Genomic DNA, 17,999 nt, shown 5'->3' on the forward strand with positions numbered 1-17,999 from the left:
GAGAGAAACAAATGTAAGAAAGGGAGGTGGTAAGCATTTGGTAACAGGTTTACAAAATAATATTACTGATATATAGTTTAGTTAATAAAAAAAATAAAAATGAATTTGAGCAGTCTAAATACATGAAACAATAAAAGGTGGTTAATCGGACATATTATTAGGAATAACATGCAGCAGAGCCTCAGTAAGGCACCAGGAGCACAGAACAGTGCTATCTCTTCGCCTCCTCTCCCCCGACTGTGGGAAAACAGCTCTCAGCGCGGGATGTCAATGCGTCTCGTGACAGCCCCGCAGTGTGTGACACCCTCCACCGCCCAGTGGGCGTAAGACAGCGCCTGGCCAGCCAATGTGGAGGGCGACGGTAGGCGGGGCGTCAGGCTCCTCCCTCCGTTCCCGCCGCCCCTGCCGCCGGAGCCGGGGATCCCCGTGTGGTCAGTCGCGTTTCCGCCCGTGAAGGTAGAGAGTTGGAGGGGGGGAGGGGAGGCCGTGCGGAGCGGTTGTCGATACGGACTGGGGGGGGGGGGGGAATAGGTCGGAGACAGCTAGGATCACACAGCCCAGGCAGCACGGAGGAGCACGGGGAGAGCCCTGGCTGAGGTACCCCGCACACACGGACCTGCTGAAGGATATACAAAGTCTGGGCAGCGCCGAGCGCTGCCCCCTGCTGGAGGCACGACATGCACTCGGCCTGAGGGGCTCAGGAAACGCCGCGGCTTCACTCGAGGCCTACTAGGTTTTGCGGCTTGGGGAAGCGTTGGAGCATTGGAGGCTGCATGCGGTGAGGCGGGCTCGGTCCTGCCGGGGCGGGTAAGTGCTGGGCGCCCTTTACTGCCGGAATTTAACCTGAATTTTGGGACTTTTTTCGCAAATTGTGGCTTTTGCGCAGGACTGAGGCGCTATGTGCAGCCATAGTACATTGAAGTGTTCTGTAGCCCTATGCACTATGTAGGAACGTGTTCCCTGCACTTTCTGACAGTTTCACCCTCTTCTGTCCTATGGTAGCTGATGTGGACATGGGGGGGGGGGGGGGGGGTCTGTCCTGTTTATAGGGAAACGTATTTTTTGGGGGGGAGGGTGGCATCATTGGTGCTGGGATCTAGGAAAATCACTAAAGTGTTAGGGTCTCCTGGAGTAGGGCTACCTGTGTCCAGGCTATGCCATTGCTCCGTAAATATATGTGGGTGGGAGTCCCTACTGCCACACTTGTAAGGGTAGCAACTTTCTAGGGTCCCAGGCCATAGGTCTTGTTGGGGTCTATGCCAGTGGTTTCCAAACAGGGTCCTCAAGGCACCCCAACAGTCCAGATATTAAGGATATCCATGGCTCAGCACAGATGGTTAAATTAAACAAAAGGTTCAAGGTACTAATTTAAGTCACCTGTGCTTGATCATGGGTATCCTTAAACCCTGGCCCGTTAGGGTACCTTGAGAACCGAGTCTGAGAAACCCCTGGTCTGCGCTATATGAGAAAGGTCTGTGCCCCAGCATGGATCCCAATGATGTGTCTGTGTGACTAGTAGGGTCCTAGGAGTAATTAAGTTTGGGGAAGAGGTTTAGCTGTTTGTGCATACCCACAAAGCTACATGTCTGTGGGTATGCATCGCTGCATCGGTGCCTGTAGGGATAGAATATAAGTGTTGTGCAGTCGGTGCCAGGGTAACCCTAAGGAGGGCACTCTGCATTTGTGTTGTGAGAGAGCTTAATGGGGGAGGGGAGGGTATACAGGTTTAATGTTTGATGCTTTGGTTCTGAATCCTAATTTGCCACAGTCATTTTGATTATCATTGGTCTCCCCTGTTTGTACCTGGAAGCTGCTGGGAATTCACACTACGGCCCATCCCCCACTTTTAGCACAAGTATCTTATAGGCTCTTCTATCTTATTTTAACTACCAGAGTTGAAGGGTGGAGTTCAGGCCTGGAAATCGCCCACCGTATATATTGTTTATGAAAGCGTTCTGCATGGTTAAAAGTGCTGGAAAAAATAACACTATTGATTCTTCAGTGTTTTTAACAACACCTCTACCCTACGTCATATGTAAAGTTTAACATGGTCGCCTCCCGAGAGCTGCAGTTAATCCAATTTGCATGAAATTATTATACATCCTTTTTCCAAGTTTTGTAGCCTTGTATTGTCCGGTGTAAGATATTATCGCAAATCTTTATTCCCTCTCTGCAGTTTTTAATCTGTTAACACAATCCCCTCTCTCCTCCTCCCCTCCCAGCCAGTTCTCAAGCCTAGGAATTCCTTTCATGCCCCCTCTCCCTTCTCAATTTACAGGCTGCAGTCTGTGCTATAGGTTCCAGCTCAGATGTTCCAAACTTTTTGCTAATTTTTTTTAAAATCGTATGTAATATAGTTTACTGTGTTCCGTGTGAATTCTCTCATCCTCACCCTCTAATATTAAAAAAAACAAAACGTGGTCACCACCCTCTGTAGCATTGCAGACTACATACACCCTGCCACATTAAACCCCCAGAATATAGTGTCATAGGGGCATATGTATCAAAGCTTGATGTGAGATCTATATATCACCAACCAATCAGCTCCAATCTATGGGGGGAATTAAATTCAACGCACTATTAAATAGCGACGAGAGGGACTTCCGTAGCTATTCAATACACTGCGCTGTTTGGGCGCGCTAAGGATTTCTTCTCGCTCCCCCCTGGGGATCCGAAGAGAAATCCGACCAAAGTGCCGGGTGCATGGCTGTTTTTCTGCATAGCGCTGCGCTAACAGCCGCGTGCCTGGCACTTTGGTCAGAGAATGCCGGTTACCGCGCCTTAACACCCTTGTTAAGGCGCGATGACTGCGATAACCAGCGTTCACCTACCACACAGCACACGGAATTGAATAGCTTCGGGAGCTCGCTGCCGGTGCTGTTCAATTCACGTTGAATTGAATCGCCCCCTATCATTTCTTAAACACAGCCTGCAAAATTTAAGTTAGAAGCTGATTGGTGATATATATCTCACAATTTTATCTTTCATCAAGCTTTGATACATATGCCCCATACTGTGGGAGATAAAAAACACAGTTTTTGTTTTGATTGTGTTTTTTTTTTAATATTCAATTATATTAAGCATTGATATATTCATTTTTGAATTCTTAGGATGCTGGGTTTTTAATGGGTCGCAGAGATCGTGCAATTTTTAGCCGAAAGGTAAACCTGCTCTTTAGTGTTAGTATAAATGTCTGTTCTTAACATTGGGGATCACTGTAGAACAAGTAAGACTTTTCCTAAAATGCTGTCATGGGTTCTCTGCTCACAATTTTCCATTAGCTTCATGGCTGCAGATCGGGATACCATGACCTAGTCTTTGGTAAACAGATAATGTTTGGCTACACTACAGTTAATTTGTAGAAAGTAGACGGTTGTAGCCAGGTGTTTTTCATTGCTGGTGTATTAGGAGGAAGGGGGAGCATGAAGCAGTATTGGGCTTTAACCATTCATGTTCCAAGATGAGAGCAATTCAACTGTATTCACAAATGGCTGTTTTATTGGATTACCCCCCCCATTCCCATGTAACATCATTTTATTTTCTGATTGGGGAACCAAGCTGTCTTCCTCTCCCAAGGTCACACACCGCTTGTACTGGAACCTTACATGGGGAACCAGTGCTCTCTGAATCAAGCGCCGCCAAAAATCTCAGTGGTGCGTTAACCCTTGCTCGTACTAAGGTTCCAGAGGTTTCTTTACGTTCTCTGTAGCTGCCATCTATTCCCCCCCCCCTGCATGTTTTCCAGAGCTGCGGTATTGCTTGTATCTGTTACTGTTTATCAGGTTTTTCAACTTATTAGATGTTTTATGGTCATCTCAATGCTTCCACTGTTCAAGCAGCAGAGAGACTCCCATATGCAAGTGCTCTTCCTTCAGTTGGTGCCTTCTGGTTATTGCGTTGTTGGGGAGATGTTTAATAACAAAAAAAAATAATATATATATACATTTTTGAATATATGCAGTGCTATGATAATGTTTTCATATGAGAGCTGCTTTCTGTTAGGATCTGGTTAAGAGCTTGGAACCTGGTTCTCTCTTTCTCTCTCCTTTATGTGGTGGCTTCAGGGTCACTGCATCCAGGGAATGAATTGAGCTCTTGATCAAGTTTTGCCTATTTCCCACTGACGACATGTTACATTAATCATGGATTTTATGTGTAAATGCTGCTGGTATATTTTGCTGCGTGCAGATATCCAGGTGCAAATTGAGTACACGTATCTCCTCTCTCCACTGAACTAACATTACTGTGGATCCTCCCGTATAGTGAGAGGAATACGAGATCAGTCCTGTGAACTGCGCATTATCACCCATAAGGTGCTCCTTTGGCAGATGTGTGATGGGTGTAGCTCTGCTGGGTGATGAGCAGAAGGCTTGGTGCGTGGCCCTGGAGCTGCTGTTGCTACGTGAGACTCTCTCAAGTGGTGGTGTCTATCTCCAGGGACAAATAGCACGTCCATTAGCAATTCCACTCGGTCCTTGAGTAAGGCAATGGCTGAGCTCTATTTAGGAGATGGTTGACTTGGTTTTTTTTTTTCCCCACCTGGTTTGATTTAGACTTTTTTTGTGTTTACTTCACAGCATCATTTCCACGGTGCTCCGATCTTCTGTGAGTTATGGAAATCCCTGTTATAAGTCTTGACACTGGCTCAGTGCTTTATGTGGTGCTAACATCTACAGCAAATAAAGCACTGTTTATTCATTTCTGTACATGACTGTGGCTGTAATATGCTCTTTGTACTGTTGCATAAGACATTTCAGTCTGTTAACCTTACTTTAGAAAGTGCCATATGTATCTTGATTCCTAGTGTTTTCCAAGCATTAAGTTCATGTGTTTGTGTGCTCGGAAGTCATCACACTTCTGTTTCCGATGGTCTAGGACTGGGTTTCTGATGGTCTAGGACTGGGTTTCCGATGGTCTAGGACTGGGTTTATCTATTTTTTTTCAACATTTTAAGGAGCTGAAAGTCGAAATGCAAACAAAATAATTTCTGTTGCGAATGTGCTTTATGTAGTGATTTTACCTTTGTGTTACATTTATTTTCATCCTATTCCACTTTATATATTGAAATGAAAGACTGCTCTATGATGTAAATTTTTAACTCTGTCCAGGTAAAAAGAGTCATACATAGTGCGATGATGCTGCTTTTATCAGGGCAGTTCATCTATGGTTGGCAGAGCAGATGGCCTGTCACAGAGATCTGGCATTGTACAGTGTAAAACCTCTGAAGTAACTGCTTAGTAAACAACTTTGACAAAGTTCTGTTGCCAAAAAGTGACCTGCTTCAACTATGTACAGACAGAGACTGAACCTATCTGAGACGCATGTACGAACATATGTTCGAATCCTGTCAGGTGTATTGTAATTGATAAAGCTGATTGAAATGAGTCCGTCCAGATATGACAATACACGTGGTGCTCGGTAACCGGCAGCGTGACGTGCAGCATGGCATGCCTGTATGATTCTTCATGGAGCTTCCTAAATCTATTCACTCGTCCCTTCTGCATCTTCTTATGTACTAACAGTTCTACTCTGACATACAGTTTATGGAATGGGTGTGTTTGGGTTAGGCCATCTTTAAATCTCTAAAATGTCTATAAAATATATACAGCGTACCTTCAGTCACACACTGTATTGCTGATTTCCTCAAGTCTTGTGTCTAAATGTAATCATTTCCAAACTGCAGCATCCAGCCCATTTATCCCTGTAAACCTTTTGCTGGCAATGGCTGAGCAGTGAGGTCGTATGGTTATGAAAGAGTAAAATGTGATTTTGCTTAGTTTCTTTTGAACATCTTGGGGCCTGAATTGTATTTAAAGTTTAGGCTTTGCTGGTCTATCTATCTATCTATCCTATCTATCTATCTATCCTATCTATCCTATCTATCCATCTATCTATCTATCTATCTATCTATCTATCTATCTATCTATCTATCTATCTATCTATCTATCTATCTATCTATCTATCTTATATTTTATGGTTTGGCTCTCTCTAGCACTGCATCTGCCATGTTTTCCTCTTGCATCATCTCTGCTTTTCTCTCACGCTCCCCTCCCTAGACAGGATTGTACACTCTATCCGCGTGTATTCCACTCTCTTGTAATGGCAGCCACTCCCCTCTGCCTGTGCTGTGTCTCTCCTGCTGCGCTTGTACCCTGTGTCACCACCCCCACCGCCCTGCTTGATGAGATCACTAGTCCTCAGAGAGAACCTGCAGGCTGGCTGAGGAGGGAGGGGGGGGGGAGGGAGGGATTCATATCAGTCTCCTTTCTCTTTAGGCTTTTGTTGCTAGAGGACAATGCAGTTCAGTGCAACATGTTGATCAGTGTTACGTGTTTGAGGGGGTTAAACGTTACATTACACTTTGGAAGCACTTTGAAGCTTAGAGGGTAGAGCCACGCTTTATGTACTGACCTAGATTACTTTCATCAGTTTCTGTCTCAACTTTGATCACGTCTTTTGTTGGAGTACTCGGCAGTGTGTTTCTTTGTGTTATGAAGTATTGGAAAGGGGGGGGGGGGGTTCCATTTCTTTTAATCACTTATTATTTCCATGACCAGCTAAGTCTTGTTAAATATTCGTGTAACTAAAGTGTTTAATAATGAAACAAATATATAAATCCGCCAATACTGTTTAGAAGAATTGGAAACTATGTAGAGTGTTAGGTGTATTTTCAGTCTACAGGCCCCATAAACTGCTTTCCGCACCAACCTCGTGGTGTAATGGATGTAGCCAGTCTAGCAGAGAACATGTAACCATACTCCAGCAGGAAAAGCGTGTAAAATAAAGATGTCCTGTCCTTAGCAGAAATATATGTATTTAAAAGTGTACCCGTCGCCTATATCCAGTGTGGCAATACTAATATTGGACTATTGATCCACTAGTGACCTAACTATGGAAAGGTTAGCAGACTTCCCCATGCCTTAGTGGTGTCGTTATTTCCATGTGAGCTGCTAGCATTTGCTGTACAGAATGACTGCTCTCATTTTGTGGATGTGATGTTCCCATTAAGATGTGGGATGAGATGTCATCTATAATCTGGTCACCTATATGGTTCCTTTGCCTAGAAATGACTAGTGTTCCCCGGCCTGAGATATGTAGGCATAGTATATGTATCACCAGTGCTGTATAGATATGAGGCTGGCTTACAGTACGTCTTTGTGTTGGCTAGGATGTAATGACTTTGACCTGCCCAGTATAATCAGTGTTCATTCTAGCACCCTGCACCTGTTAAAACCCCTGCCTGGGGTGTCTCACACTGCTCTGGTGCTTCTAGCATACAAACTGCTATATTTCAGCACGTTGTTGCATCCGCTGAGCGTGCTAGAAGCACCAGAGCAGACAGCGACACCCCAGGCAGGTAGTGTTCACTCCAGGTCCGCCGGCAGGCAGGGCGCCGGACCTAAAGCAAGGGCATATCTGCGCGCGCCAAACGCCTGAAAAGGGGTCATGGTCATTGAAAAGGGGGCGTGATTTATGAAACACCCCCTTTTCGTTACTCTTGGTGTGCCCGGCACTTGCAGACATGCCGGGCAGCCCCCAAGCACCGCTGTCACTGTGAATGGATGCTGGGCGAATGCGCCCGGCTTCCATTCTTCGGCGGTGACCGGTGCTCTGCCGTTTTCCCCACCCACGGGACACTGCAGCCTGCGGGTGGACAGAACCTGCAGGCTGTTTCAGCGGAGCGCCGTGTTCAAGGGCAGGGTGCTTTCTGCCTTTCAGGGCAGGGCGAGGCACCCTGCTGAAACAGCCTAGCGGGAACACTAGGCAGGATAGAGGACTTGCACGGCTTGTGACGTGCAGGGAGCTAGAATGAAGACTAAGGGCGGTATTCAATTGTTATAGCGCGCCCAATCTCCCGTTTGAATTGACGGGAGATATCGGGGCGCTATTCATTTGTTACAGATGTTCGTGCTGATCGCACCCATAGTGGTCGGGTTTAGCCACGTAAAACAGCTTCCCCCGACCCAAGTGCTGGACTCGATCGCGAAAAGTGCCGTTTTGTCATTTTTCGTCATTTCAGCTCGCACCCCCCCTGGGGCTTCAAGCTGACATGGTGCGCCGGCAGCTGATTGCGCCCGACAGGGGCAACAATTGAATTGCTCCTGCCGGGCGCGTAGGGGGACAATACAATTGAATACCTTCCTAATAATGTAATACACATTTGCAATTTTATTGGTAGTTGTATCGTACCCTGTTTACTCCCTGTGCAGTAACCTTACTGACACTGACAGATTTTATATCTTCGCGTAGGAATGTTTCCCCTCCTCTCAGGGAGCTCTGCTAATCTTCATCATATAATGCCATCATGTCATGCAGCACTTCAATGCGTTTTACTGTGTGATAAGTCAAGTGTGAACATAGGAAGAACTTGCAAACTCCACTTAGGTAGGACCTTTGTTGAAAACCACTGTGCCACCATGTTATCTTTATAATGCTCTAGTATTCGCCACCGACATTGTCTGCACTGCATGGTTATTCAGATGCCCACTTATTTACTGCTGGGCAATTGTTTTTTTTAATGGCTTGGACAATTTTCAAATGCCAGGTGGTAGTAAATATGCCCAGCAGGCACTTTCTTTAGTTCTTTCATGTTAATGGATTTATATCGCCCTTGGCTCCTTAAAGCAGCATCACTAGGGTGGGTGAAGATGTAAACTTGTGCGCGGGGCCATTCACCAGAGCTTTGGTTTTGCGATTTGCCTTACATTCCTGGAAACTGTCGCTGTATGCATGGAGGACCAATAGGATGTCAGTCTCTGCGATAGCTTCAGGATTGTTCCTCGTGCTAGTAGCCACCTCCACATTGGGGTGAGCAGAAATTAGCTGCGGTACCATAGTGTTCATTCTAGCACCCTCCAACTATTACAACCCGTGCAGTTCCTCTTTCCTACCTGGGATGTCACTCTTTGCTCTGGTGCTTCTAGCACACTCTGGTCTGTAGCTCAGCAGTTTGTTGCATGAGCTGAGTGTGCTAGACGCACCAGAGCAGAGAGTGACACCCCAAGCAGGAAAGAGGAACTGCACGGGTTGTGACAGTTGGAGGGTGCTAGAATGAATACTACTACTTACAGCGGGGTTATAGCTCCTGCGTTCAGCGTGAGGAGCTATTCATTTACTGCACATGACTACCTCAAAGGTGCACTTAACGCAGATCTCTGCTCGCACCCTCCTAAGTAGCAAGTAGTTATTTTCATTAACTAGTGCTTCCAGGGCTAGTCGCAATGTAGCCACGGGCGGTAATTGCATAGCTCCAGACCCGTTACTGCGCCTCAGCTGCGGGCTTACTTCAACAAATTAATAGCTCTGGGCACTTAATAACGGAGCTAAAACCCAGCGATAAGTCCTGCGGCTAATTGAATCGCCCCCAATGACTGAAGTACTAATTAAGTCAGCTGTGCTCAAGTATGGTTACACTTAAAAATATATACGGTAAGGAGGGAATTTGGTTGCTGGCGATGTGCCGCACACGTCAGCTGTGGTACGTGGGTGCACAGAAATGACACCTTGGGCGGTATTCAATTATGTTTTATCGCGCCCGATCTCCCGTCTAAAGTGAGGGGAGATTGCGGGGCGATTTTCAATTGATTCAGAATATTGCGCCAATCACGCCCAAAGAAGTCGCGTTTAGCCGCGTAAAAGGCTACACCCGACCAAAGTGCTGGGCGCGATCGTGCAAAGTGCCGTTTGGGCGTCCAAACGGGTCACTTTTCCGGGGGGTGCGAGCTGAAATGCCGGCCTGACAGCTGTTTGCGCCCGACAGGAGCAACAATTCTATAGCTCCGTCTGGCGCAATGGGGGGGGGGGGGGGGGACAGCTGCCGGCGCAAACAATTGAATTGCGCCCCTTGTGTCAATGCTGATTATATGACCACGCCCAAGTGTATTGTACCACGTCTGGGAAACACTGATTACATAGTCACCATTTGCAGACTACACTGTTACTTTTTTGTAGGTCTTGATTTTAATGACTTTAAAGCAAAGTCCTAATGGAGTTGAATTGGTCTCTGAAAAAGCAATGCAATCATTCAGCTACAACTTGCCCAGACTATAATATGTGATTCCTATAATAGATTTGGAGTATAAATAATTATATAATAGACAACTGGGTTCACACGAACGGGCAGCGCCTAGCTCGTGGGCTCAACCGTGCAGCCAGGCATACATAAAATAAATCCCCTTCTCTGTCACCGTTGATTTGGAAAATATGTTAGAGAGCTAGTGATACTTTCGAGGATGTTCTGCGTCAGGTTGCATCCTCTGGTGTCTGGTTTACAGATGGCTTATTGTCCTTTGATTTGTAACCTTTCAGGACAGAAAAAATAATAAAATGGCTTTGCGTTCTGTCGGGGATTGTTTGTGTAGAATAGGAAGTCCACTGTGATGACACACCGGGGACGATTCAGTTGTTGTTGTGTTATCAGAGATAATTAATGATGCCCAGTTTTGAAATGAAAATTTTCTGGGCACTCATTAATTATCGCCCTCTTCACACCTTATTAGACTGGGTTTAGCCGTTTAAGGTGGCTAAACTCATCTCAAGTCCGAGTTAGGGTGCCCTAACTGTGGTTAGGGGCAGTGACCACGGGTTTCTCGCACATTTTTTGCTTGCATCCTCCTGAGGGTGCGAGCAGAAATGCCAGCGCCAGCGGCTATCGCGCTCAGATGGAGCAACAATTAAATTGCTCCGTCGGGCGCCATAAAAAAAAAAAAAGGCAATGGCTAAACCATTGAATCGCCCCCATTATGTCTGTTGGCAAATTCGTCCATGGGCTCAAAACACTATAACTTCATGTATTTAATATTCAAGTATTTGGGGAATTTTTACACTTATATGAACTGAGAATTTAACTCTGTATTCTATATCAACATGTATCCTGTTTTTTATATGCAAGTATAAGCTTTTTAGAGGAAATTCAATTGTTTTGTTGGGCGCCCGCTGGAGCTATTCATTTGTTGAGATCAGGCGCGAATGCCGCGGGCATCCGTTTCCCGCCTGAGGTGGTGAGCAGAAATGTACGAAAAGTCCGGCTTTTGGGAGCCCAAAGTGCATTTTTGGCAGCGCGCCCAATAATTGATAAGGGTTTCGCTGATTTACGTGTGTAGACCCGGTTCATTTGGGCGCGATATATATGTGTAAAAAGTGATGGTCTCCCAGTTACTTGTGCCCGACACCCACACTAACTGAATATCACCCACTGGAGATCGGGAGAGAGCCGCCTTTGGAGGGAATTCAATCGTTTTTTTGGGTGGCGATGAGCAGTGGGCGCCCGACGAAGCAATTCAGTTTCACCGATCAGATACACCTGCGTTACTTACAACACGTTTATAACAAAGCGGCTAAACCCGTGCAAAGTCCTGGTTAGGGAGCCCAATCGGCCGACTTCTCGCAGATTTTTGCTTGTTACCTCAGGAGGCTGCGAGCAGAAATCATGCAGCATCGTACCATTGGCAAACCATTGAATTGCTACCGTTGGACGCCGATAACTTAGGGGTACCTAAACAACAATTGAATCCCCCCCCCCCTTTGAGTCCTAGTGGGAGAAAAGTTCTATATAGTTAATTATTATTATTTATTAATAATAATAGTTATCCTTTATGTAGCTCTGTACACTTTATGTAGCACCAACATATTATGTAGCGCTGTACATGTTATGTAGCACCAACATATTATGTAGTGCTGTACATGTTATGTAGCACCAACATAGTATGTAGCGCTGTACACGTTTTGTAGCACCAACATATTATGTAGCGCTGTACATGTTATGTAGCACCAACATATTCTGTAGTGCTGTACATGTTATGTAGCACCAACATAGTATGTAGCGCTGTACACGTTTTGTAGCACCAACATATTATATAGTGCTGTACACGTTATGTAGCACCAACATATTATGTAGCGCTATACACGTTATGTAGCACCAACATATTATATAGTGCTGTACACGTTATGTAGCACCAACATATTATATAGTGCTGTACACGTTATGTAGCACCAACATATTATGTAGCGCTATACACATTATGTAGCACTAACATATTATATAGTGCTGTACACGTTATGTAGCACCAACATATTATGTAGCGCTATACACGTTATGTAGCACTAACATATTGAAGAGTATTGTACAAACTGAGAACTGCCCATTCATGTCAGCCCCTGCCCCAGAGCATAGCTTACTCTGTAATTTCACACACACACACCCCCCCCCCCCCACCCCGGGATGCAGGGACTAAATGCCGTCCGTCGGCATCCCGGCAAGTGTCTAATGACCGATGTCGAAATCCTGACGCCTGTCACTAGACCTACGCCGGGAGCCCGACACCCGGCTTACCGTTCGAAGGTAAGCCGGGCGCGGACAGCCACTCTAAGGTTAGGGTCTCCCAGGGAGACATAGCGTTAGGCAGCTGGGAAGGGGGGTTAGGGTTAGGCACCCCTAAGGGAGGGTTAAGGGGGGAGGTTAGGTTAGTAAATAGAAAAAATACTTACCTGTTGGGCTCTTACTGCCGGGCTTCCGCTGTCGGGAGTTGAACTGCCGGCCATGCGGCCACCGGTAAATCATACTGATCCCCACACCCCATCCCATGGACAAGTTAGCCTGTTACCTTACTTGTAAGTTTCTACTCTGCGGGAGGAAACACTTTGAAACATGGAGAGACCATAACAACTACTCATTTAGTTTGCGCTTTAGTCTATTTGAACACTGCTGCAATACTACAGGTTGAGTCTCCCATATCCAAAATGCTTGGGACCAGGGGTATTTTGGATATCGGAATATTCCATATTTTGGAATATATGTATACCATATTGAAATGTCTTAAGAATAGGGCCCAAATCTAAACACAGAATGCATTTGTTTTATATAACCTTATACACTCAGCCTGAAGTTATGTTTATACAATATTTTCAATAATTTTGTGGCTCAAACAAAATTTGTGCACATATATGAAATTAATTTGTTTCATATACACCTTATACACACGGCGTTCCCGCTAGACTGCGCGTTGCCCTATTTCTGAAGGGAAGAAAGCAACCTGCCCTCCAGCGCGGCACCCCGCTGAGACAGCCTCCGGTTTCTGTCTCCACCCACAGGTCACACTGCCCCGCGGGTGGTCAAAATGGTGGTCAAAATGGCGGCGCAGCGGTCACTGCCGGTGAATGGATGATAGGCGCATACGCCCAGCATCCATTCACTGTGACCGCAGCACTTGGGGGGGCTGCGCGGCATGTCCGTAAGTGCCGGGCACACCCCCAGGTATGACGAAAAGAGGACGCCTTCGGCACGTGCAGAAACTGCCCTAGCTCTAGGTCCGGCGCCCTGCCTGCTGCCGGACCTAGAGTGAACACTACACACAGCCTATAGGTCATTTTATATTTTATTCTTAATAATTTAGTGCCTTAAACAAAGTTTGTGTACGTTGAACCATCAAAAAGCAAAGGTTTCACTGTCTCAGTCATGCTAAAAATATTCCGTATTTCGGAATATTTTGCATATGGGAGACTCAACCTGTATTACTGTTCCTAAGCCAAAAGTTTGTTAATGATAAATTCAGAAAAAAATTTAGTTAAGTGTGCAGTAAATTGCTGGCCTGTCATTCTTAGGTTCAGTTATGTGGTGGGGGACAGGTTTGTGCTTCTGTTTGTCCACATATTTACATTACATTGACCATAAATAATTAGAGTTGGTGCTGGGCCACCAACCTAAGGCACCCCTGCAAGTGTCCCAAGGCACCCCAGGGTGTCACGGCACACCGTTTGGGAACCACTGACCTAATGTATTACTGGTTCACCCCACCTCTCAGGGCAGGATTCTATTCAATGCGAAGTGAATAGCACCGGGAGTCAGCTCCCGGAACTATTCAATTCATCGCGCTGCTAAGCCCGATTTAGGGTTTCTTCTAGCATCCCTCCTGGAATGCGCACAGAAATCCAACAACAGTCCAGGCACGATGCTGTTTTCTGCCCATAGCGCCGGGAAAACAGCATCACGCCGAGAAGTTTAGTCGGAGAATGCCCATTCTCGAGCCTAAACACCCTGTGTAAGGCGCGAGAACGGGCCTTCCCCGACCTAACTTCGCGCAGAATTGAATAGCTCCGGGAGCTCATTCACGGTGATATTCACTTCGCGTTTAATTGAATCGTGCCCTTAGATCGTACGGTCATGTGGGCAGGGTAGTTGTTACTTTGTGTAATTTGTATTCTGGTCCCCCTCAGTATACAGTGTTGCATGTTGTTGGCGCTTTATAAATAAAGGAAAATAAAGTTCCAGCTGATTAAGCAACGCTAACCACTGTACCACTGCACTGTCCTACTGTTTTCCCTAATTTACTGATCTAGGGTAAGTGGTGTGCCTTGGAAATGTCCCCTTTCAATAATCCACAATGTCCGTGTTGCATTTAAGGTCTTCACTCCTGTTGCTGCTTTGGGGCCTTACGTGTTTTCGCTCACTTACCCTGTGTCTCATAATTGGTGTCACCTAATTAGAAGACTGCACCCAAGTAGCACACGCTTAGTCTATGTAGCAAAATCACTGCTCAGAATTTCGACTGCGTAAGTGGAGTATGGTATGTGTCATTCAGAGCCATGTTTAACTGGCTTATCAAAACACAGATGAAATCCGTCTGGGTCAGGGAGTAATGATGTTTTGTTCTTACTTTTCCTTAACATAGTTATAAGCTGGAAACAGCGCAACTGGGGCAGCTCCTCCATAGCCTCACACCATCGCTATCAGTGTTCTCCCCAGAATTTTTTTCCAGCCGGGTGGCATCAAAAAGTAGCCGGGTGGGGGCCTTCGCAATTATGCGCGCTCCGGGAAAAGGTATAACTCCCTTACCAATCCAGCCCGACAGGTCTCAGGGTGCTCCGCCGCTGGCTCTGTCAAAAGTGCCCATTATGCAGTGCCCCCTGTATTTGTGCCCTTTTTATGCATTGCCCCCTGTAGTTTAGCTTTGCCCTTATACAGTGCCCCAGGCTGAAGTAGTGCCCCCAGACTGGTCCCTTATGTTGTGCCCCCAGGCTTAAATAGTACCCCCAGACTGGCCCCATATGCAGTACCCTCAGGTTTAAATAGTGTCCCTTATTCAGTGCCCCCAGGCTGGCCCCTTATGCAGTGCCCCCAGGCTTAAATAGTGCCCCTTAGGCAGTACCCTTCCTGGCCCTGGTCCCAGCCCAGAACTTGCCTTTTACTTGCTCGCCGGTCGCGCTCCCACTTCCGTTTCCTCGCGCTGACAGGATCTCATCTAACTAGATCCGGCAGGCGCGCAGGGCAGGCTCCTCACGTCGCGGATTACGTCACCCCCGCAGTGTATCACTGGGAACGCTTGCCTCTGAAGCGATCGGAGGCTTCGTTAGCCTCCGGTCACTTCAGAGGCCAGCTTTCCACAGCAGGGGTCGGCGAGGGAAAGTGCCGGGCGGCAGGCTGTTTCTGCTGGGCGATGCGCCCGCAGAAATCAGCCTGGGGAGAACACTGACTATGATGGCCATAAGTAAAGTATTGCTGCTTGGATGTGCTGCAGGTTTCTACAGTAGTGTGCTCTAAATGCGTGTTTTGGTTTTACCCCCTTCCACCTCAGTCTCATGCAGATACATGTAAGACTTACCTGGAGGGGCATTATGGTTGCTTGCATATGAATTTGCATCACTGTCCTTGTAAGAATGATCCACACCTTCTAGATGAATGTTTATTCTATGAAACGTTTCTTTAAATTGCCCTTGGGTCTTTTTGAAATTGGAATAATTTTGTACCCAAATAAACTCCATGCCCACCATTGTGCCACCAATATTGCCTGAACAATCAAATACTTCTGATCTGGTAATTGCCCCTTTGGGGCCTGTTCAGTTCAATGTGATTTTGTCGTGATACACAACAGCGCACATGTTGCCCATTTGCGGTAGTTTCGACAGTGCAGGCTCCCCCCCCCCCCCCCAAAAGCTTGGGATGATGGGCAGTTCCAGAAACTGCATATCGCGTCTATTGCGTGGAATTGAATTCCTCCTTGTACATACACGTTTATTGTTTTTCTTTGGTCTTCCTGATAAACTTTACCGACTACACTGATTCTTTACAAATAAGCAATAATAATAATTAAATTGGTGTTTTGAGTCTATGGAGGAAGTTCAATTCTCACTGCGGGGATGTAGAGAACTGGGCTAAGTGCTCGGAGCTATTAATTTGCTCACGCTGTAAACCTGTGACTTCTGCTGGCACCGTCCTGAGCAGGAACCTGTGTTAATAAATACTTTGGGGCTAGTCAGAGTGTTACCATGTGCAGTTACAGAATTGTGCCCGGCACTCACAGGTGACGCAGTTTATTGCAACTAAGCACCCGGCATCTCCCAAGTTAAGTACACTAGTGTCAGGGCTTCATCATAATCTGCACTGAGTGACTGGCACAGTAAGGAGCTTGGTTTACCCCTATGCAGGAAGTACATTTTTAAACACACACAAGTGATCATTTGACAAACTGTGGACAGAATACAAAGTAGTGCATACTTCCTGCATTGTCTAGCTTTCATTTCCTGTCGCACCCCTGCATGGGATGTACATTTTACGTAAGGACCAAACCAATGATTTTTTTTATGTTGCTAAACGCATATTAAAGGCAGCACAGCTCTTAAAGATCTTATTTGTTATACGCAAAGCAGGTTATGTTTTTTGTGTGCACACAATTAGGCTATATAGGTACCAGGCAGCTATTTAATTGGGGCACTCTTACTCGCTTGAAGGTGGGGGTGGTGATATTCAAAAAAGGGGCATGGCCTCGAGACACCACCCCACTTTCATCACTGTAGGGGGCGTGTCCAGCACTCAGAGAGATGTCGTGCTACTCCGAAGTCCTTCCGCAGTGTAAATAGATGGTGTACGCATGGCATCTATTCACTCGCCGGTGATTGTTCCACCGGAACATCAAAACCCCCCATACCGCAGGACATAGTGTTCTGCACAGCAGTTTGGATGGTGCAATGAACGATGCGGTGCTGTTACATGCACCTTGTGCTGTCATCGTGCAGTTTGTACGGCGTATCGTTACATCGCAACCGTCGCCTGTGTCACACATTGTAGTGTGTACCCAACTTTAGGCTTGCCATATCTTCCCTTTAATTCTTTAATTCTGATTAACACATGTTGTGGCTGATTAAAACCAGGTGACATGGAGACTTGAAGTCAGCCAGCTACAGAATCTGTATAATTGTGTCCCAAATTAAAGGGATGATATGGTAAGCCTATATAGCAGAGGTTCCCAAACTCTGCCATTACAGTCCACGTTTTAAGGATATCCATGCCTGAGCACAGGTGACTTAATTCGTACCTCAGTCAATTTGATATAGCACAGGTTCTCAAACTCTGTCCTCAGGACCCCAAACAGTGCATGTTTTGTAGGTGGTCTCACAAAATCACAAGAGAAACAATTCGCTCCACCAGTGGAACTGTTGAAATACGTTGCTGAGTAATGACTACACCTGTGCACCTGCTAGGAGACCTGGAAAACGTGAACTGTGTGGGGTCCTGAGGGCAGGGTTTGAGAACCTCTGTGACATAGCTACCTGGACTCAAGCATGGATATCCTTTAAAACCTGGACTGTAATGGCGGCGTTTGGGAACCTCTGCTATATACAGTGCATCCGGTAAGTATTCACAGCGCTTCACTTTTTCCACATTTTGTTATGTTACAACCTTATTCCAAAATGGAATAAATTCATTTTTGTCCTCAAAATTCTACACACAAGTTTTTTTGAGATTTTTGCAAATTTAATAAAAAAAAACAACTAAGAAATCAGATGTACATAAGTATTCACAGCCTTTTCTCAATACTTTGTTGATGCATCTTTGGCAGCAATTACAGCCTCAAGTCTTTTTGAATATGATGCCACAAGCTTGGCACACCTATCTTTGGGCAGTTTCGCCCATTCCTCTTTGCAGCACCTCTCAAGCTCCATCAGGTTGCATGGGAAGCGTCGGTGCAGAGCCATTTTCAGATCTCTCCAGAGATGAACAATCGGAT

At 46.1% G+C, this 17,999-nt stretch overlaps 1 protein-coding gene across 3 annotated transcripts in view; it reads left to right on the forward strand.

Moving 5' to 3' along the window:
- The first annotated feature begins 498 nt into the window (after positions 1–498).
- SETD5 (SET domain containing 5) overlaps positions 499–17,999 on the forward strand; it is a 126,805-nt gene continuing 109,304 nt past the window's right edge. For all 3 annotated transcript variants that reach the window (XM_088459774.1, XM_088459776.1, XM_088459775.1), the window contains exon 1: positions 499–807. The gene's annotated coding sequence lies outside the window, so the exon portion shown is untranslated. The remainder of the gene's footprint in view (positions 808–17,999) is intronic.

Source organism: Taudactylus pleione, unplaced genomic scaffold, assembly GCF_031769625.1.
Source record: "Taudactylus pleione unplaced genomic scaffold, aTauple2 ptg000934l, whole genome shotgun sequence".
Taxonomy (NCBI): Eukaryota; Metazoa; Chordata; class Amphibia; order Anura; family Myobatrachidae; genus Taudactylus; species Taudactylus pleione.